Source organism: Phaenicophaeus curvirostris, chromosome 16, assembly GCF_032191515.1.
Source record: "Phaenicophaeus curvirostris isolate KB17595 chromosome 16, BPBGC_Pcur_1.0, whole genome shotgun sequence".
NCBI lineage: Eukaryota > Metazoa > Chordata > Aves > Cuculiformes > Cuculidae > Phaenicophaeus > Phaenicophaeus curvirostris.
In genome coordinates, this window is record NC_091407.1 from 6764200 (window position 1) to 6786258 (window position 22059).

The window sequence follows — 22059 nt, forward strand, 5'->3', positions numbered from 1 at the left end:
AACAAAACAAAACCAAACTCACATTGCTATTATACAGAAAAGATCTGTATTTATTGATAGAGAGACCTGGCATGGCTGGGAATTCACTGGGAATTAAGGAGAAGGGAATTGCTGTGTGAGGAGATGGCTTGTGAAGTGGATAACACTGTGTAACACTGATTATCCCTTCAGCTGGGCTGGAGTCGGTGGGAGCTGCTTTCGAGGTAACAGAGTCTCAGCAAGGAGAGCAGCTAAATGTGAGCTGTGAGAGCCTGTCCCACTGCCCAAATGCAGCTGTTAAAGTCCATTCTGCCGGCGGTGTAAGTGGATGTCCCAGAAAACCAGCAGAGCCCTGGTGAGTCTGTAACTCCACACCAGGCTGAACATGAAGGCACTAATTTTAACTTCTAAACGCATCCTTTCTGCCAGCCACGGAGGGATTAGAGGAAGAGTTTTCGAAATTATTTAAAAATAACATCAGACTTAATCATAGCTATTTATTAAATCCATTATCCTCTGTCAGTTATGGGACACTGATTTATTCTGCTGCAGGGACTATAATCACCTATGGCCAATAATCTTACTTTTTTTTTCCTAATGGGGCACAGTAATAATTATTCCTTTAGTCCCTGAATCTGCAACTCAAGGAACCAAAGCAGAGAAATCTACAGTGAATTTGTGGATAAGACACGGCAGAGTGATGGAGAAACCTTGGAATTACTGAAAAAAATGCATAATTTTGCATGAATCCTGTGTGACCTTGCTCCATGGCGCTTAGCAGGTGAAAGGGTATGTTACGTTCTAAAGGAGTGGAGTAAATCACTTATGGAAGAGAAATCCCACGAGAATGCCAGAAAATAATAGAATTATAGAATCATAGAATAGTTTGGGTTGGAAGGGACCTTAAAGATCATCCAGTTCCAACCCCCCTGCCATGGGCAGGGACACATCCCACTAGATCAGGCTGCCCAAGCCCCATCCAACCTGGCCTTGAACACCTCCAGGGATGGGGCAGCCACAGCTTCCCTGGGCAACCTGTCCATATGGAATCCATATAAGAGCTGGAAAGCTGAGCACTGAAGAGACAGGTGCTAGAAAGACTTTAACTTTGCTTCCGTGTGCCTACACTTGGAGTTTTTGATTGTGTAACAGTGCAGACTGTCTCCTGCAGGGCCCGTGACTCACCAGGCACCTAGTGGCATTCAAAAGCACTTGGCACCTTCCCTGCGAGCCCCTCTGTGCCTCCTGAGCAGCGATCTGCCCTTGTTTGGTTAGAACCCGGTCGTGTCTCCGTGCAGCCCTCGCAGGAATACACTGATCCTCCCCAAGCAAGGAACAGACAACAGCTGGGAATGAAGATATAGCTTTCAGGAAAGAACCCGCATTATTTTTTAAAGGACTGATAAATGCCAAAACATCTTGCCTGGGTCAGGTCTTTATATAACCCCGTGATCCTTCAGCAGGGCTTTCTGATCTGGGTACCGCTCACCCCGCTAACCACCAGAGATCAGTTTGCTGCTCCTGCCACCGAAACACAACCCTGAACCGTAGCATCTGAACCGAGTTCCTTGTTACTCTAAGCCTCACCACTACAGCGCAAAGGCTGAGGCTCAGCAGCAAGATGTCACGAGTGGTTTTGTACTCCCTGTTCTTCTCCCTGCCTTCCTCCACTTACAACCTCCTGCTTTGTAATTGGGAATGTCATTATGGACACCCGGGCTACCATGTTTGTCCTGGGATCTTAGAATCACAGAATCATTAAGGTTGGAAAAGGCCTCTAAGACCATCAAATCCAACTGTCAGCCCAACACCACTGTGCCTCCTAAAACATGTAATGAAATGCCACATCTACACGCATTTTGAACATCTCCAGTGATGGAGACTCCACCACTTCGCTGTGCAGCCTGTTCCAATGCTTCAGATCCCCAGCAGTGCTGAGAGGAGCATCACAGCCTTTCTTCTGTATGATCTGTATTATATGAGCTGATTTACTCTTACCTGAAGACCATTTTCCAATCTGAAACATAGTTATGCTCCCCATTGCCCCTTCAGGCAGGAAAGCTGGACTCTTTGTCTCACTTTAAGGTGATGAAGAAATCTGTGTCAGAGTGAGAAATTGAACCCACACCAAAGGCAAACAACCAGCTTAGCAGACAAGTCCCTCCCCATGCTCCATTGCCTCCAAAGCTCACTGGGCAGTGCTACCAGGACATGCCACTGCAGAATGTCTCCTTCATTTTCTAAAAGAACCTTCAAAATCCTCCTCTCGGTGTGCCGGGATGTGGCTGCGGGAACCAGCTGCAGCCCAAGCTGAGCTGTCGCAGTGGGATTTACGGAGCGCGGTGATGTGCAGGAGAACAGCGTGGCCAGCAACGAATCAGGACAGGTCCTGTGCTATGGAAACTGTAATGACATTTCATTAAACCCAGCAAGAGGCATCCTAGCTACTCAGGGAGCAATTTGGCTGAGTTCTAGCCGCTGCTGATCGGTCCATGGGCCGAGTGGCTTGTAGCTATTTAAAGTTTGCCATTTTGACCTGTGTCACTTCATGGAGAGATCTGATTGCTCCCTTTGTGGCTTATTCCTCCTATGCGGTCAGAACAGACGTTTGTGCATGTTACACATGAGTGAACAGGACAGAACCCATTATCTGTTTGATGCATTTCAGCCTTTCTCTGAGCTGTTTGCCTGAGAACTGTTTACAAACTTCATTCACAAATTTAAGGCTTGAAATAATGACCTAAAAAACCTAGAAAATATGACTTGCTCCGGACACGTTCCTGAGAAGTTAATCACAGTTCTCAATATTCAAGTCTGAAGGTGGCCACGGTTTCTGTGGTATTATTCTGCTCCTGACAGGACATGCTGAGCTCTTAGAATCAGATTTTCAGGGTGAATAGTCAGTTACAAATTCAAGAGGTGGGTGTAAAATGAACTCTCTAATTTTCACCTCAAAGCAGCTGTTTATCTGAATCTTCCTGCTTGGAAACTCTACCCCAAGCGTATTCACCCGAAACACCCACAGCGGCAACACTTGGAGAGTAACCACATCCCAGACACTCCAGCTGAGGCAAATAAAGCAGAGAAATGCTCAAACCTGATACAGAAAGGGTTGCCTTTCAGGGCAGTTCATACCCACCAAGCAACTAAAATGATCAAGGCTGCAACAGAGCAAGAGCTTCTATCCCCTGCTTGTGGCAAACATGGAATTTATTAACCATAAACATACGACCTAGAAATTATCATAAAATGCAATGAAAAAAACAAGAGCTAGTGAGGTCACCCATGTGGCTGCTCCTGCCAAGGATTCAGGGTGAGGTTTGGCTGCCGAAGATCAGCTCCTCTCACCAATGAAATCCTCCAGTCCCCCTCGGCAGGAAGGGCACAGCCCAAGGTAGGACTTTGAACAGAGCCTTCATTAGACAGTCTCTCTGTTTCTGCCTCTTGTCCCCAGCCTCCAGCATAAAACACCCGATAAGGAAAGACCAGGAGGAATCCCCACGAAACGAAGCACTATCTGATCTCTCCTGAAGGACCAAAGCTTTCCCAATCCGGCTCCCAGCGCTACCACCCACTGAACTTATGGATAAGGAATGTGTTGTCTCTTTTAAGTGCGTGCTGGCCCAGGCCCTTTGGAGAGCTATGAAAGAGCCTGGCCAGCCCTTGTAAACACGCATCATCTGGGACCGTGGGTTTAGCCTGGGAGGTACTCGCGCTGCGTGATTGCTGTGAGGAGGTGTGGGGTGGGGATCAGGAAGGACTGCGTAGCAGAAATTGCAAGCAGAGGCAGAAAGAGAAAAACACGGTGCCTGCAGGTTTGTATGAAGCCCGCTTGGATCTATATTCACTGGGTTTTATAACAGGTAGACTCGAACTCATGGTATTTTAGCTCTAAGTTTATTAAATTCCACGTGATTTCAGGGAAATTAAATTTCAGAATTTTCCCTCCTCCCTTGCTACCTTGACCTACAGCTTTGGGGACTACTTGTAAGCCTAAGCTTTTAAAAACATCTATTTTCTTTGGGTACCTAAAGAACACAGCTGAGGGCTGCCAAGTGCCAAGTCACTCCTACTGATTCAGACTGAGAGGCCAGAATAAACCAGACTTTTTGCAGGTACTTTATCTGCCAAAGACCAGGCTGACAATGGGTGGACAACTCTGAAGATTCTAGTTGTAGTCATGCTGTGCCTCAGTTTCCCCAGCTGCAAAAGGATGGTGAGGTGTAAAGAATTTAAAGTTCCTTAAAGGTCTGAAACCTGCACCCAAGGAACTTTGATGCAAATATGAACTGGTTTTAGTTGCATGCATTTATCTTCTGTAGGTGTTTGGGTTAACATCTATTGATCTGTTTGAGGGAGCTCGCTAGTCCAGGTCTTGCAGAGCAATGACAGACACAGGGTAGTCCTGAGCCTCCTGTGGAAAGGGGCCACAGAGCCGAGTCACAAAAATAAAGTGCAAATATGGGCATCTAAAACCAGCAAGTCTACAGATTTAACCATATGGATTGTGGGGAGAAATGATTGCTGGGATGTTACTGCTCCTTTTCTCTGCCTGATCAGACGCGGAAACAGGGGAAAGTTTCTTTGTCCTGCCTTGTGGGTGAAATTCATCCCAGAGCAGCAGGCTGCAGTTGATAGTGTTACCCCAGGACCTTCTTGAGCCCTGAAACTGGTTTCCAAAGGTGCAGCACTGCTGCCCTGGAGTCCTTGCATGCATATATTTTTAGACTACCAAGGTTTTCAGGAGGATGGCGGCGAAAATGAGATCACCAGAAGGGTCAGCACCATCACAAGCTCTAACCAGTGCCAAGCTGTTCTGACTTCAGCAGTAGCCTCTAAATCCAGACCCTGCTGGCAGAGTCCTCCACCCACCCCAGGGGCTTCTCCCTCTCACCCAGACCGACTGCTCCAACTCCTGTGTGACTCACACGGCTGGCGCAAAGCACTGCTCGGGGCTGTCATCACGGGGCTGCAGAGGTGGAGAGAACAGCCCTTGGCTTGGGCAGTGTGTCCGCATAGCGAAACAAAGCCACAGCATAGCCTGTGTTCCCTTTAATCTAAGTAATGCGTAGTAGTGATGAAATCAGCTTTGCCTCTGCAGGGAGCAACAAGTCGAGCGGGTATTGTAGGTCCCCAGGAGGTACGTCTTTAGATATCTGGACACTAACAAAGACCACTCACCACCAGCAGTTTGACTGTTGCCTTGACAACATTACAGCCAGTTCAGATGCGCGTGTGGGGGAAGAAAACTGCTGGGAGTGTGGGCCATAATCTGCTCCCAACACAGAACAGGTCACAAAAAATGCAAAGCCCTGGGACATGAATCACGGCCATGAATTCCCCTGCTCCCTTCTCTGGAATGGCTTTGCCACAGGTACGGTCTCAGGTTGTGACAAGGATGAAAACCACCAAGGGGTATGTGGCGTGGATGTGCCATGGACTCTCCTGGATGACCTTGGTGGGTTTTGATGGCTGAGGACAGGAGCTGATGAACCGGGTGCTCCCTTCCACGTTCCTCTGAGCCCTTTCATACAGCTGTGCCTGCATCTGTGCTGTTTTGTGCACTGCTTTAGCCTTTCACACTCAGAGGGTCTACGCCCACACTGCACAGGAGGCACCTGCATGGGGGCTGCCTAACCCCAGGGAGGGAGGGGGACGCTCTGTGGCTGTGCTGACTTACAGCTACTTCACGGGTTTCTCTGGGAACCACAGAAAACTACCACCCAGGTTTGGGATGTCGACTTGCCTGTTCCTTCTGCTGCAGGTTCCTATTGAACTGGAAGGTATTGCTGATGCGAACAGGACAGCACCATGGGAAATTCCAGGCTTAATGAATCTCTGCTTTCTCAGTAATGTGGGAAGCACTGTTCCCCTTGCCCTTCCCTTCTAGTTTTGTCTTCTGCCTGAGAGAAGCCAAGATGTCCAATTATTAGGAAGAGTGTGTGGATGACGCTGACCCATGCAGTTCCTGGCTCCGCCTGAGCAAGTGAAAACAGAGAATGTGAACATCAAGACACCTTGCTGGGTGAAGGATGAGCAATGAAGTTTCCTTGCTAGGGAGATGCAGTCTGAAAAGCATGACAAAGTCATGCATAACCAACCAGCTAAGCTCTACTTCATGGGTTCAACAGGAAAGCAGTAGCCTACTGAGTCCAGACCTATCTTCTCTGCGGGTCAGCCAGGTTTCCTTTCCCCAGGCCATCGGCCAGGAGCAATGGCAGCTAGAACAAGATCCAAAGTGGAACCATGTCCAAGAAAGTGTCTTCCCATGAAGACTTGTCTGGGATAACATCACCTACTTCCTCTTCCCAAACACTGCAGACCATCATAGTGAACAATGTCCAGCAGGTGATGCAAGAGCGGATGATGAACCCACCCAAGTTCAATCAGACTGATGGCATGGCAAATATGACCTTCCTGAACAAGACCAGTGTCCTGGACAACCTCTGTTGGCACTACATCCACATGAGGATCCATGATTTGAAAGGGCAGAGAGGAACAGCGAAGCAGCATGGGGCAACGGCAGGACAGGAACCGGTCCAGACTTAGATGGCCAACCTGTGCCACTGCAAACAGCATGTGTGACTTAAATCTTCCAGCGTCACCTCACGTCCAAGCCCCTTTTCCCTGCCTGTGTCTCACTTGTTAAAGGCAAATGGCAAAGCACAAGAACATTTGAACTCTCTGCTTTGCTCTGTCCTCTCTTCAAATGAATTCCCTGCATTTCTTTTTTCTCATTCATAAAACAGAGGGTGATACTCATCTGCGGCTGCAATGAACCCAGCCTCACGCAGAGCTCTGGGGGCTTGCAGGTGGTCTGGAAACTGAAATAAATAGCAGTGGGAGGAATAATCATAGAGTTTGCAGACAGCATAGAGATTCCTGAGAGAACAGTGCTGTAAAGCAGCCTCGGGGATCCTCAGCAAGGTGGGATTTCCCTGCACTTTATTTCCTGCCACCTGCAAAAACAAAACATAGGAAAAAGTGTTTGTCAGGGTAAAACATTGTGAAGAGCAGGTTATTCAAAGAATAAAAGAGATGTAAGCATCAATAATCAGGGAGGGGGACCTGGTGTTTTTTCTCATGATAGAAAGAAGTCTGCTCTTTGGTAGCAAATAGAGAGAAGCCCTCCATGCTAACAGCTGCTTCAGCATGCGGAGGCATTGCAGCTTCTACGGCTGAGCAGTGGGTTTCTCTTCTCTTCTCTTCTCTTCTCTTCTCTTCTCTTCTCTTCTCTTCTCTTCTCTTCTCTTCTCTTCTCTTCTCTTCTCTTCTCTTCTCTTCTCTTCTCTTCTCTTCTCTTCTCTTCTCTTCTCTTCTCTTCTCTTCTCTTCTCTTCTCTTCTCTTCTCCATTCTTCCTTTCTTCCTTTCCTCTCCCCTTTGACTCTACTATGAGGGTCAGTAAAACAATTCAGAATTTAAAGACATAAATAGCAGCTACATTTGGCCTTGCAGCAAAAATCCTGTTATTCCAGCCTTGTAGGATTCCATTCCTTCAGAGGCTTCCTATTTCTCCTTCCAGCTTCCTCACCACTAGAGCTCGGGATTATCATGTCCCAGCTTGTAGCTCTGTGTCTGTTTCCTCCTCCACAACTTCTCTCCCAGAGGCCATCCCTACACACTCCCAGCTTGTCTTATGCTGCCCTCTATCCTTGGCATAACCTTCCTCTTCCCATAAGCAATAAACCCCACTCCTCTTTCCTCGTTTTCTGCCTGCACATCTGAGCATTGTCTTGCTGTTCCCCTGTGGGTCTCTCAATCCTGAAACATCCCAAAACTCTTTTCTGGAAGACTGAAGTATTGAGCACTGAAAACTGCATTACACCTTGCATTTGGTGTTACTTCTTGGAACCGGGGGCATCAGCCCAGGAGTGGCTGGACCTCTGTGGAGGGCTGAACCTCAACAGGAACTGCTGCTGAGAGCAGTAATTCAGCTTTCTGTGGGAGCCGACTGACAGCAAATGTATTTAACTGGCTTTGGATGGTGAGGAGGAATTGTGCTAATTTAGCAGGGCTGGAAAGACAGTTGGACTCGATGATCTTAAAGGTCTTTTCCAACCCAAACCAATTTATGATTCTATGATTCAGTGTTGAGCATCCCACTGACGCTGACTTTTATCTTCTTTTTGTAGGAATCCCTGGAAGGTCAAATAATCCAGGTGAATCCTGTTCTGGAGACCCTTGATAATGCTAAAACTATGAGGGAAAACAATTCCTCCCATTTTCTTAGAACCAGCCCTTCGCTGGTGATAAACCACTGGTAGGTCATGCAAAGAACCCTTCAGAAGGAATAAAACTAAAAATTATTTCTAAATGCTTCCCCAAACACCACAGTTTATATTTACTAATGTTTCACATGAGGCATTATTTCCAATCTCTTGAACTAAAACTGCCAGCTGATTTTGTTTGACTTCAATTTTTTACATGCCAAAAGAAAAAAATCATTTTGACCAACCCCCAATCAATGTCCCTTCAACAGTTTCTTTCTGCAAAGACTCAAAATGCTTTTATTTTTTGCAGATTATTTTTCATTTTGAAATTGTCAGTGAAAATGTAAAACATTGGGGTTTCCAACTGACATCTCATTCCTCTGTTTCTGTGTGCCACATTCTTCTGCCATATGCTGCAGAGAAAGGAGGATTTCTTTAAGCTCTAATACGGAATCCAAGAAGAAAGAGGTTTTTTATAGATCTGATCTTTGAAAAGATTAAATTTCCTCTCACTGACTTGCAAATTTGCCCCTGCAGGCAATGCTGTCTGTCCCTGATGAACGCTCCAAACCTTTCAGCTACTCTCTGTTTTCTTACAGATATTGCAATCTTGATTAACAGACTCACCTTTTATTTTCTCACCCAGAGCAAATTTATCTGAATTCACTTTGGTAGCACAGGCAAACTGTCTGGGGCTAACAATAAGAGCTGTAAGTAAGCACGTAATTCTCTATATTAATTTTGCTTTGGGTTTTTTCTTGTCTCGAATGGACCCTGTTCTGATTACATCAGACATGTGCAAATCTGAAATGAATTCTGTTAACCTGAGGGATCTGCACTGCTGTAAATGAAACCACAATCTGCCCCTGCTTCCTCAGTGATGTTACGTGCTTTAAATGATGACAAAGTTATTTCATCTTTCTTGAGTTGCCTATGAGACTGTGTGAGCAGTAAAAGATACAATGCCTCCCTCAAAGCTGTTCACTTTTCATTCTACAATTATATCGCAACCATTACTCACATTCATCAGTACAACACTGTAATTGTCTTGCAACCAAGACCCTAAAACAGTTATCCAGGGAAGGTGCATTGTTCTTTGTTTGCACACCTGCATCCAGGACTAAATTGAGAACCGCAACTCCCAGCTCTCAAGGTGGAGACCCACCACGTTTCCTGACCAAAGCCCTTCAGCGTGCAGCAGCAGGAGAGAGGAAACATATGGACCGGTTATTCTTTAATGTGGGATTGTCTGCATCCCTCCTACTTTCAACTCATCCCAGGTCTGCCTCACACACAGAGACCATATGTTGGATTTGCCTCTCTGGACAGCGGGCCAAGGCGAGTCCAGGTTGTTTACTGGCAGGCTGCAGCTTCTTCCAGCCTGGGCTAGAGAGCAAGGGATTAGCAGAACTTCACGGTGTGAACAGCAGCACTGGTGCAAGGTCTTTCTGCACCCTCACTGGAGCTCTGCTGATAGACGGGATTGCGTGAGTGGTCCCTGAAGTCACTCGGACTAACTAAAAGTGACAATAAAGGTGGTTTGAGTCAACCTAAATTTGTCTCAAGAACTCCCATGACACTGGTCACCAGCAGAGCTGTATGGACAGAAGACTTCAGCTGAGAGGGAAGGATGAATACACCCAGCCTGCACTGCCACCAAGAACTGGTGATTTGGTGTAGCTGAGCGAATTGGTACAGTGAGGTCTAGAGGGGAATGTTTTTTGTGGAGACCAGAAGCCAAATTAAGCAAGTTAGTGCCTGACAGATGGTATGGACACAGAGATTGCAAGGTACAAAACATCTTTTCCATAGCTCAAAAGAAAACGTAGTATAAGGACATGTTTCACAGGTCATCCTTAGAAACCATACCCTGGCAATTCAGAGGATGAGGATGCTTAGAAGTAGGATGAGTTAGTCTGGAGATCTGTTCCTGAACCCAACACTGGCAGAACTGGACAAGCCTCCGTTTCACTAGCTGCCAAAATAGCTGTACTAAAACTTATGCCAGTGGGAACGTTGGGAAGCTTAAAAGCATGGTCTGAGAATATCACTGAAAGCAACTTAGAGCACCACTAGGGTTCTTGCCGCACTCACAGAACTTTCAGAGGACACAGCTGAAATGTGGGTTTGATTGTTATCAAAAGCAAAATCCTCACTGACATCCAGAGAGTCATGATTTTTCAATCTCTGGCTGCTCCCTACACCTGGATGTGTTTCCTTCTGGGCTAGAGAAATCATTTGTCATTTCCTAGGAAGGAGCTGAGAGAGATTATCCTCCACCAGAGAAGATACTTCCACCACATTCTCTCCAAAGACATTTGAAAATGCTGCTATGGCACTTGCTGTGTGTCATTCACTCCCTTTAATGCACACATCCCTGCATGATCCTCTGCTTCTACAATAAGAAACTTACTCACCAGAACTGTTCTTGGCTAGAGACTGAAATAGGTTCTCTGCAGTGGGGGGTTGTTACTAATTATCCAGGAAGAAGAGGATTGCAAGTGACTTTTCCTTAGGCCGGACAGAGTAAGAAAAGAAAGCTGTCTTCCCCTATCTTGATCAATGCCTGGTTAGGTCCTGCTTGATCTGGCAGGGCTGCCACGAAGGAAAAAATGATCATTATCAAACTGAAGTGTTGAGCTGCTTCATGGCAATTGCTTCCATCTCCTCAAGACAGGAAAGACAGCCAGGATAAGTTGTTCAATACTTCTGAAAAGGTTTGGGTGTTCAATCCTGCTTACTTGGATGCGGCTGCTATGTGAAAATCTCCTAGGTAGCCTAAGCAACTCAACCCACAAAAGGCTCTTCTTTTAGGTGATAGGCTCAAAATGTGCTCAGGAATGGAAACCTAGAAGAACCCTCAATCTCCAGTCAAAACGCTCATGTTATGCCTTGACTGTACTGATGACAATCAGTGTAAGCACCTCTTGGTCTGTCTCTTGCTGCTTCTTGTGCCCAATCCTAATCATTATCACTGGGTGCATCAAGGTGTGATTACAGCGCAAAATACAAATGATGAGAAGAACCACTTCTCACTGAAGTAAGGAGAAACATCACTGAAACTGAAAATGCAGTAAACAGGATGCTGCTGTCCAGGCCTAAGATTCCCATAAAAATAAAATTCAGCTTCTTCAACCTAAGGATAAATAAGCCACTGGAAGAGCAGCTAGGGATAAGCGAAAGATTTGTTCAATTGTATGAGAGCTGAAGCCTGAACGTAAAAGATCTGCTCCAGAGCAAATGAGCTTGATGCAGGAGTTTCTGGTTAACTTTCAATGGCCTGGGGTTTGCAGGACTTCAAATGAGCTGGTTACAGGGTTTGTTTGAAGCCTGAAAACTGACATACCTGAAAGCTGTGGCAGAGACCGTGGGTTAAAACCTGCTCATCTCACATACATATGTAATCTCAAGGAGCAGCTTCTGTAGGAGGAAGACTTGACCCTTTGTCTGGTTTTGACACACATTTTCTTTTTTAATATCATTTTGAAGAGTATCTGTTACTGACAAGAGCTTATTTGGAATATCTGCTGGCTCCTGAAACTATTATTATGAGCAAGACTTGAGCTACAGAGAGATCAAACAGTCTCCAGCTGCTGAACTCACAATGCCCTTTCTAGCAGCTGTTGGTATTTTATGGCTTCCAGGATTTGTACACTGCAAACAAGCCTTTTGTACAAAGCAGATATGATTTTCATAGCCACTAAGACAGGCAGTCCCAAATCATGGCTCACAAGTAATACCCTGTCTATAAGATTCTCCAGCAGGCTCAGCATCACGCACTCTCCCTTCTCCAGGCGTGCTGTGAGAGCAAAGCACAACGTTCCCAGCGGAGCCCCATTGCCTCCGTATCTGTGCTAGCAGAGAGATGGGATAATTCCTATAAGGGGATGTTGCTGCTCACGTCCTGCTGATTTTAAAAAGCATAGCGAAGTGTGGAATGAGTTGATAACCCTGACGATCCGTTGCATTTTCCTCATGGTATCAGAGACCTTTAGAACAACTGCTGTCAAAGCACATGGTTTGACATAGCATAAGTGAGCATATGAGAGAAAAACAGAGTGCTGGTTTATAGCAAGACTAAGCTACTCTGTCCTGTGCTAGTCTGAAGGGACCTAGCTGGTCAAATTTCAATGGGCTGGAACATTATTTTAGATGTTTAGCACTATGGGCTGCCTTCCAGTTTAGGGTGCAGATTAGGAATTCCCTTGCGAGGCTCTGTGTCCCTTCTGCCAGGTGGCCTTTGATGTCCTAGGCTCCGGTCCAGAAAAGAAGATCTGTGTTTACAAGCTGACTGGGGGGTATCAAGCACTCGGGCACCACAGATTTCAAGCAGAAGCCAAGAGAGGAGCCGGCAGAGGTGGACAAAGCCGAGGTAGGTCAAGATCTTACACTTGGTGATAAACCAGGATAAACCAGCGTGTTAAGAGCTCAGCCAGTTTGTTAAGATTGAAAGGACTGCTAAAAACAGACTCTTGTTTCAAGACAGTATAAAATAACCTTAAACTATACACTGTTGTTTTATTTTTAAACGAACAGATGTGCTATTGAGAGTCAGAGCTGGCATCCAGAGCTGCCACAGGGCAGCAGGGTAGCCAGATGGCCGAGCTGTCAGCTGAGGACTTGATCCTGCTTTGTTGAACAGCCCTGCCTTGCAGGTGTTTGGAACCATGGTGGAGCACACAAGCCCATACCTCCCAGAGCATATGGGAGCCCAGACACCTTGTTTGAGGTGTGTGTTATTGCCTCTGCTCCATCCGGCAAGCTCTGCTGCATGGTTTGTGTGTGCAGGGACAGAGACAACGCCTGCATCCCTTCTGTCCTTCCCAGTGAGCTCCCAGCAGGGCTGGGGAGCTTGCCTGCCTGTGGAAGCAGAGCCTGTGACCATTTTCCTGCACTTAACAGGGTCAGATGTGAGGCCAAGCCACCGAAGCCAAGCCCTCTGCATGAACAGATCACATCAAACTTCTATAGGCTTTAATGTACAGCAACTCTGGGAATAGTGCTTTATTGGTGCAAATCCACATGTCTCTGTTCCCTTAAAGAAGTACTGCAGCCGATCGGCCCTGCCACACAGAAGTGTGCATCTCAGAGATCCTTTTCAGGAACAATTAACTGGAAACATTGATTGTGCAAACGTCTGACCAGTGATGCAACAGTTGAGCTTTTTAACGTACAAATAACAGCAAGGCTGTTTCATCACTCTTCAACATGTTGCCACTGGCCTTGATTAACAATACAATCCTTACAGATACTCTGAAAAGAAACAAATCCCCCAAAACTCAAGCCAAGGCTTGTCTTTATTGACACAAAGCTGCAGGAAAGCTACCCAAAAGGCACACCAGCCAAAGGATTAAATTCATTTTTGCTTCTGTTGCTGACATGTTGCTGGAACAGCCAGAGTCCTGCAGCTCACTGCAGCTTGTCTCGCCTTTCCTGGTGCATGTGACTCGCCTCTCTGCTGTGTTGTCAAGCAGCCATGCTAATGCTTAGCAGCAGGAACAGTATTTAAGCATATTATCAAACTCCACCAGTTATTCACATACTCCACTGCACAGACATACTGACAGAACATGATCAGAGCATGAATCACAGGCCCTTTGCTCTATCTTTTTTACACTCAGCAACTATTTCCTTTCTTTGCCACCAAGCAGGTTTTTGAAAGCGACATTTGACTGTGCCAAAATATGTTCTGATTGTGCTTGGTTATAAGCTACATCGTCCCCACTGTCAGCATATCAAAGTATGAGCCTAAAAGGTAAAAGTACAATCTTCCCACAATATCCTTTCCTTTGGCAGAATAGTTTATTCAGGGCAAATGGGCTTTCCATGGAAAAGGCCCCCCACGAGTCCTGGGACTCCACGGAGTGCATTAATGCTACTCCCTGCCAGCATTAATTCGTCTCCTTTCCCTGTACCCACAGAGGCTTTCTCCCTGTCTCTGCACAGGTCAACAATCAGAAACCTGCTTTCTCATGCACTGCTACTGGGCTTTTCTCTTGCTGTATCTGAACCGATCATGCCTTTTCTCCCCGGCTTCTCTCCAGCTGTGACACAGCATCATGGGGTGGCTACAGAAGAATGAGGACCCTTTGAATGACACAGTGGAGGGCTTGCTCCAGAAGTCCAGCACACCCCTGCTGTGGGTCCTCTTTAAAGGGGAGGAGGCTGCAGGTAGGGTCAACATCGTCCAGTACAATCAATACTGTCAGCCCAATGCATCGGCAAGCAAATGTCATTGGTTCTGGTGCCCAGTGCTTCCCTCTCATTCTTTTGTGGAAAGGATTAAGCCATCATTGTAACACACCCTTCATCCAGGTAACAGCCTGTGTCTGCCTCTACTTACCTCTCTGCTGTTCTGAAAGACAATCTAACTTTATCCTTGAAAACTGTGCCTGAGAGGCAGACGGTCCGCACCGTGTTCACTTTGCTCAGTGAAGGCGCTACCAAGCACCGCTGCAGAAATGTGCTTGCACAGATGGAAATGTGAGCACAGCCCAGGCTTAATGACAGGCTACAGAATCCCCTCCTGGCAGTCACTGGCCTTCTGCTGCCCAGACAAATGTCAGGTTTCAATCAACCAGAAAAACTTGCTGCCTACCAGGACTGTCAGCAGCCCAGCCCGTGACTCTGCAGTGGAAAGGTGAATTGCAGAGCTGAAAAGCAACGCAAGTTTTCACCTATGGTATATAATAAAATGGAAAGGCAAGTAACAGAAAGCGGTGAACAGCAAACAAATCTGTTACAAATAGGCAGTTACTCATGTTGTTTTAATTCCAGTTCCAGGTGAGGAGGTAAGCATCCCGTGCAGCGATCCTGTCCATGAGAGGTCAGAGGAAGTGAGTAGGAATGCCTACTTCCAATGCTTCTGCACTTCTCTCCAAGAATTTCCACATTGCACAGACAGATAGAAATGCCCACAAGCTTCCTCACCTCCAGTATTAAGATGCCATGCCTGTGGGGCTAGGAAGCTAAATCAAAGATCTTAAGCAGTGATTAGCCTTTCTGCACTACTGCTATCTGTAAGTTCATCATTATACCTGTCTTTCTCATTTTTGATACCAAAGCCTGAATCCCAGCATAATCCCTCCAGGGTCTGTGGACAATAAGAAGGCAGCAGAGTTGGTGCTTGGCTCTACTGACCCGGGAGAGAAAAAGTACAGAATTGGATATAACAAGGTACTGTTTATTCCTACCAAATTGAGCTAAATAAATTGATGGCAGTTATGACTCAGCATGCCTTTGGTGTAAATGTAGCTGCAGAGTTAGGGTTTCTACAGCAACCCACTTCCTCATGCATATAATGTTCTCTCTTACACATGCTCCCAAACCTGACTTTTAATCAGACAGTTCAGTTAATATAATGCAAATGAAGTGCACCTTAAGCTATGCAATAAATCTCACTTGCTCTTTAGTACTCCTTAGTCAGGCGAAAATCCTACTAACTGATCATTTATCCAGTTTAAGACTGGAAAGGAAAATGGAGAGAGACAGTTGTAGCTGTCTAATATTAGAAGCATATATCATTAATTGTGCACATATGTTTTTGACACAACATAATGAAAGTATCTAGTGTAACAGCCATGCAAAAGGGAGCAGTCTGTTCTTTGCATGAAATGTAAAATCTGCGTTTCCCAACTTTTATCATAATTACACAATATTCATCACTCCTCCAGCCTATTCTACCCTTAAATTTCAACTTACAGATGGAGGTTAAAGTGGGCCGGTTACTGCCCCAATCTTAATTTAAAGACAAGATTATGACTATTATTTTTTAATCATCAGTGAGACTACTTAGCATGTTTCCTGGCACAGGAAAGCACAACGTATATTTGGGTTTCATCAAGGAAAAGGCTTCCACTCCTGCTTTACTATATGCCACTGAGTTAGATCTGATGATGATCCTGCTGTTACTTCTTATAGCTAGAAACCTTGGGCACAGAAGAGGCAGGAGAACTCCAGGCAAATCCATGCTAAAGGTAAATGGAACCCAATTAGTAAATATTAGTTTTTCATTCCCATAATGTTGCTAAACTTTATCCTTTTTGTAAATGTAAGCAGAGAAACAGACAAGATCACATGTAAAGATCAAAAAGCTCAACCAAAGAAGAAATATATCCTCATTTCTGAGTGTTAATACACAAGGAGTCCAGAGTTTCATAGTCCCAAAGGCTACCTCGAAATCCAAGTTCTAACAATCTCCTGTTTTCCAGCATATTTTTCTGCATTGGGATCCTATTCACACTGGAAGACACAAGAGATGAACCTCTGACAGAGATCATGACCATGCTGTAATGTCATGGTCATGGCTTCCTGATGTGGATTGCGTACAAAAAGATACTGGAAAGAAGGTATCCTTGGGAAAGAAACTAGAAACTATTCTGTGAATCCAAGGTGGCATTAGAAACCAACCATGAAGGCAATTAATTTACCAGCAAGAATCATAAAATGAATCTGGGACTTCCAAGTTCTACATCTCAGTACACAGCAAAGCAATAAAGCTTTCCTGCTTTTTCCATATGGCTTTGTGCAGTAGAACAATATTGCAATTAGACAATTACCTCCTGTGCATCCCCTCCAAAGACTGACAGTTGGAGGATCTCTGTATTTTGGCAGTGAGTGTTATCCCTGCCAAGAAACCCTAAGTCACTGGGTGATGCTGTGAGTCCCTGGAACCCAACCACAATGCACACATTTAAGAGTCACAAGATTTTGGGTTCGATTCTGTCTGCTTTTTCTGTCACTGCCTATGGCATCTGCAGCTGCAGGATACAGGAGAGGAAAGACGAGAGGCAAAAGCCACCATTTTGATTAGTTTCTATTTTATTAGTAGTATTTGTTTCTTCCAGTTCGTGAAAACTTCAATTTCTACATTCACAGTACCGTTTTTAAAACAAATTCAATTATATTATTCTTTGTCCTGCCAGCAAACTGCTATGACTCTTCTTGCATGCCAAAAAATTACGGGGCATCAGAGCCTACCCCACATGACTGAGATGATATACCGATTGCAGCATATTGATGTGTACAATTGTGCATGGACACTTCTGAGTCTCTCTCCATATGTTGCGCAGAACCAGAATTCTTTCCAAGCCACATGTGTTCTGTTTGTTACATGCTAGGCTTGATGGCAACTCAGAGGAATGCCCAAAGTCTCTGCAGCTGCTTTTCTGGGGAGGGAGGAAATCGTACAGCAGGATGAAGAAAACACTCTGAGGTTGTCCTGTTGTGCAGAATTAATCTGTGGCAATTACAGGCACTGAGAAGCTTGGGACGTCTGGGCAGAGAAGATAAGGGCTGGGAGAGAAAACAACAGCCATGTTCACTTAAGTAAAGACACTGAGAATGCTAGTGACTTTCTTGTTAATTATTAATAGGGCAACAGGTCTGAATGATTTCTTTCTAAATCAGTGCCAGAAAAGTTAGTAAACAGAGAAAGTCTTGCAATCTGAGTTTCAGCCTGCTACCTTCGGGGAGTAGAAATACGGGGCCTTGAAAATTCAAGACTTGGGCTTCACATTTCTAAACTAGAACAGAGAGGAGTGGTGAGGTTCTGAGCACTGGGTACAGGATTTCACTATTCATTAACACAGGAAAGCCAAACCAAAGCTGCCTGGTTGACTTTTCTGAAGCAGGACCACGACGTTGGGATGCAGGGACAGTTCCATCTCAGATTCCCTTCATTTAGTCCCAGGAATTCAGTTGGTTTTCTGGTAAGAGAGGAAAAAAGTGTTGACCAAGATACTCAGGCTTACGTGAAAGAAAACTAACCATTTTTCATGTATAGGGGAAACAAAATCTGCCCTTTTACCCAGGGACACGCCTTCCCAACTCAGGGTAAACCAAACCAACTTCCATAGCCTTGGAAGGGAAGAGCTTTCAAAAGGTTCTGGTCCCATTTGGACTGGTATGAATCTAGATCATTATAAGACTCATTCTGCATTTATATCAGATCAGAATCTGGAATACAGTCCTGTTTTCTATGCTGGCACACAGATCTGCTGCTTTGCACCATAACAACCTTTTCCAGCAGCTGTATTACTCACACTATAGATATGAAACTCTCTGCTCTAAACAGGCATTTGGGGAAACACCAAGTCTCCCACTGGAATGAAAAAAATACTAGGATCTGATAGTAAAAGGATGACCTCAGGGCACTTGAGGACCATTATAACAGAAAAAACTTGTTTTGGGAACCTCACTGCTTGAACTCTTTGCTTCCTAGCGAAGTCTTTGCTGAATGTGGCCCAACAGGAGAAGAAAATGTAACTGAAGGAACTGCAAAGCATTGTGCCAAAGACTTGGGAACTCAAAGGACACACAAAAGAGCAGAGGAGCAGATAGCCACCCTCAGCCAGGAGAAGGTTAAACTCCCCATCCAGCTGCAGGCTGAGCATTAACAACAGGGGATGGTTAAAGGTTTAGTATTCTTTAGGTAGGGCATCAGCTTTCTCAAATGACTCATGAGGCTTCTTTTCACAATATGGAATGACTAAAGAGCATATGGGGATTATGCATGAGATTCTTAGACAGCCTGGCTGTATCTTAAATACAGTTAAGTCCTTAGAAAACAGAGAAGACTGAGAGGCCTCACAGCTAAAGAAAAGGAGCTGTTGTCACAAGTCCGAGATTGTCCTCCTGGTCAACCACTGATGCTCAGCACATTCTACAGTAAATCAGGGTGGCATGTTTTTAAAATGTAAACTCCTAAGGATCTATGCGTGTATAAATAAACAGCTTTTTTGATGCTTGACTTTAAGAAGTTATGGTCTGAAAAATAGAGATTCAGATCAACTATAACAATAAGTATGTTAAAGAAATCCTAACAATCTATGCAGGAAAGGCAAAATCTCGCATTTCTAGCTAATGGAAATTTGCTGCTGTAAGAGGCAGGAGTCCTAGCAGCCTGTCATAGGATGAGCACTGGATTCCTACCCTTTCATTAGGAACAAGACAACTTCTTGGATGCTGAGGATTGCCAGACCACTTGATGAAAACAAAGATGGACCTACTGAGCCAGATCCTGGATATGAAGGAGCTGACATAAAGTGCCAACAAGTGGACATTAGCTCAGTGATTTGAAATTTGACTTAAAAGGGCTGAAGACTACCTTGGATAAAACTGAGAAGGAAAAGCAGGTATGAAGCATGAGAGAGATATTTTTTTCTACTTCATTCTTCAGGGAAATGAACCCGACAACTACTGCAGCTTGTCCAGTCAGAGCACCCTTTGGCATGCTCAGATTCACTCCGGTGATCTTCCCCAGGGCTCCAAAAGTTGTCTTCCAGCATCTCATGATTTAATTCTGTAATTTAATTCAGTAATAGTCATTTCACAGCAACTCCTAGGGTTCTCTCTACATAAGAACATCTGCATGTCTTCTACATTCTTTATTAATTATACCCACTTTTACATGGCAATGCTTGTAGGCTTCCACTTACGAAATACCCCCCTCCATAGACATGTAACTCCTTTCCACCTAGTCTTGGTGAATACTTCTCCCTCTTCTGCACCTCAACTGTTTTTTATTTAATATAATTGGAGAAGTTTTAAATCTGTACTGTAGCAGCCATGTGGCTGTTTGCTACTTCTTCTGAAGGCAATGCTAACATCCACAGGATGTTAAACTCACAGATGCTTCATATGTCTCAGAATTTATTAACTGAATCTCAGATTCCTTCTAAAGAAATAGAAGCTCCCAGTGACATTTTGTCCTGGTGCTGCTAACGGCTTGTGTGATCCACAAAACCTGTGTGATGTTCCCTTTTCTGTCTACAGGCATTAGACCACAGAGTTCGAGCTCTGACTTTAGATCTCTCCGCTCAGAATGACTCAGTCACTAAATTCCAAAAGGAGAAGGGGGCTTTGGAGGAAGTTCATCAGGCAGAAATAACTGCTACTTTTTTTTTTTTTTTTTTTGCTTTCTTCTATTTTCATTCTCCCAGTCTGGAGAAAGGAGAGAAAAAACCCATTGTCTGCTTGCTTAAAGACTGTGAGACCACAGTTCACTGCACAAACAGGAAGGGGGCCGTGTTTTTCTAGATATTAACTCATGGCAGCACAGGGGAGTGTTGCCAATTTGTGCTACTGCCCAGAGGAGCTACATGAATTGCTGAGGGTGAACAGGATCCTTCTGTAAGAGTCAATGCTGGACCAAGTTCCTGTGGGCCTATTGAAAATGCAACCACAAAGTGCATACTGCTTTCAGGAAGCACCTCAGACAAGTCTATTCTTTGGGTTTGCAGTCTGTTGCCAGGTCAGGGTAGGTAGTTTCTCACCTCCCTTCCTAGAAAATTGCAAGATGAGGAGAACAAGGTGAACCACCTCGCTAAGAACACAAAATCATAGAATCACAGAATGCTTTGGGCTGGAAGGGACCTTAACAGGTCAGCCAGTCCACCCTCCCTGCAGAAGCAGGGACATCTCTGATTCAATCAGGTTTCTCAGAGCCCCATCCAACCTGACCTTGAACATTTCCAGGGATGGGGCCTTCACTACCTCCCTGGGCAACCTGTTCCAGTGTTTCACCGCCCTCATTGTAAAAAAATCCCTCCTTATATCCAGCCTAAACTTTCCCTCCCTTAGTTTAAAACCATTACTCCTTGTCCTGTCATAACAGGCCTTGCTAAAAAGTCAACAACAGCCAATCTACCACTCAGTCGCAGGAGCTGAGGTGCAGTTGTATAGTCTGTATTTTAGATGGAGCTCATTGGTGTGTCTTCAATATCGAGGGCCCTTTTGATAACCACCACCTCTATGTGGGTTACAAAGTTCTTTTTCACACCAATTCCAGTTTTTTCAACTAGCTGGAGGACAAGTGGGAACAAGAAAAGAAGACCCATGCAAGGTGGGAAAGGCTCATCATAAAGGAGACAGTGACCTCAAAATGACAACTGCTAACGTCAGTGAGATGAAATGAGCCAAACTTGGACAAGGTTGTGAGTAGGTACCAATTGTAACAGGATTTCCCAGCATACAGGATCCTACTGGGTGCAGCCGTGCTAAATCATAGCTCTGACAGCATCAGCTACACCTGAAAAGTCACTTGATCATGAAGTCACTGGGAAAATCCACAGCCGTACCCTGATCTCTTCAGTATTGACCTAATAGCAGGCAGAAGTACAGTTCAGTAGTTCAGGCAAGGAGAATCTGAAGAAATACAGGATTTTGTTTCCTACGTCTTTCTCTGACTCATTGTCTGATATTTGTAATTCATCTTCCACACTCACCCACATATAAAATGTATACAATCACCGGGAAGATAGGAGGCTTAAATGATTCATATTTATGTAAGGCCTTATGATCCTCACATAAAAACTGTTTTAGAAATGCAAAATATTATCACAAATTAGAACATTATTTTAGTATCACTATTGACTACTTTACTGATGGGTCTGCCAGCACTTCTGTGACAAACCTCCACTTAGAAATTAACTTCCCAGAATGTAAATTTCCAACTCTATATTATCCAAACCACTAATTTACCTAGTTAAGGGGCTAAGTGTATAAGACAATGTGTGCAATCGTTAATAAACACCGCCAAGCTTTGCTAATTCAACTTTTAACACAGCACTCTGCAGGGAGTACAAGATACTTGTGCTTCCAAGTAAGGCCACTGGGATGTTTAAGTTACAGGAGAAAAATTAAGTGCTGGTGTTAGATCTTCAGAGCTGTAAAGGAGGACTCAGCTGCAGACAGTATCAGTCATCTACTGACACATCTGGCTGGGTCTTTCCTGCTTTGTTGGCTCAGCATTCCCAGCTGTAGTTCTCTCCTAGGAAAGAAAATCCAGTAGAGCTTGACAGATCTATAGAGAAAGGACTGAAGAAATTAAGGTTCTTGTTTGTATTTCCACACACTTCTCTCACATCT

General features: G+C 44.9%; 1 pseudogene; it reads left to right on the forward strand.

Moving 5' to 3' along the window:
- Nucleotides 1-6225: 6225 nt before the first annotated feature.
- On the forward strand, nt 6226-20535 carry LOC138727766 (putative uncharacterized protein MYH16; annotated as a pseudogene).
- The last annotated feature ends 1524 nt before the right edge of the window (nt 20536-22059 follow it).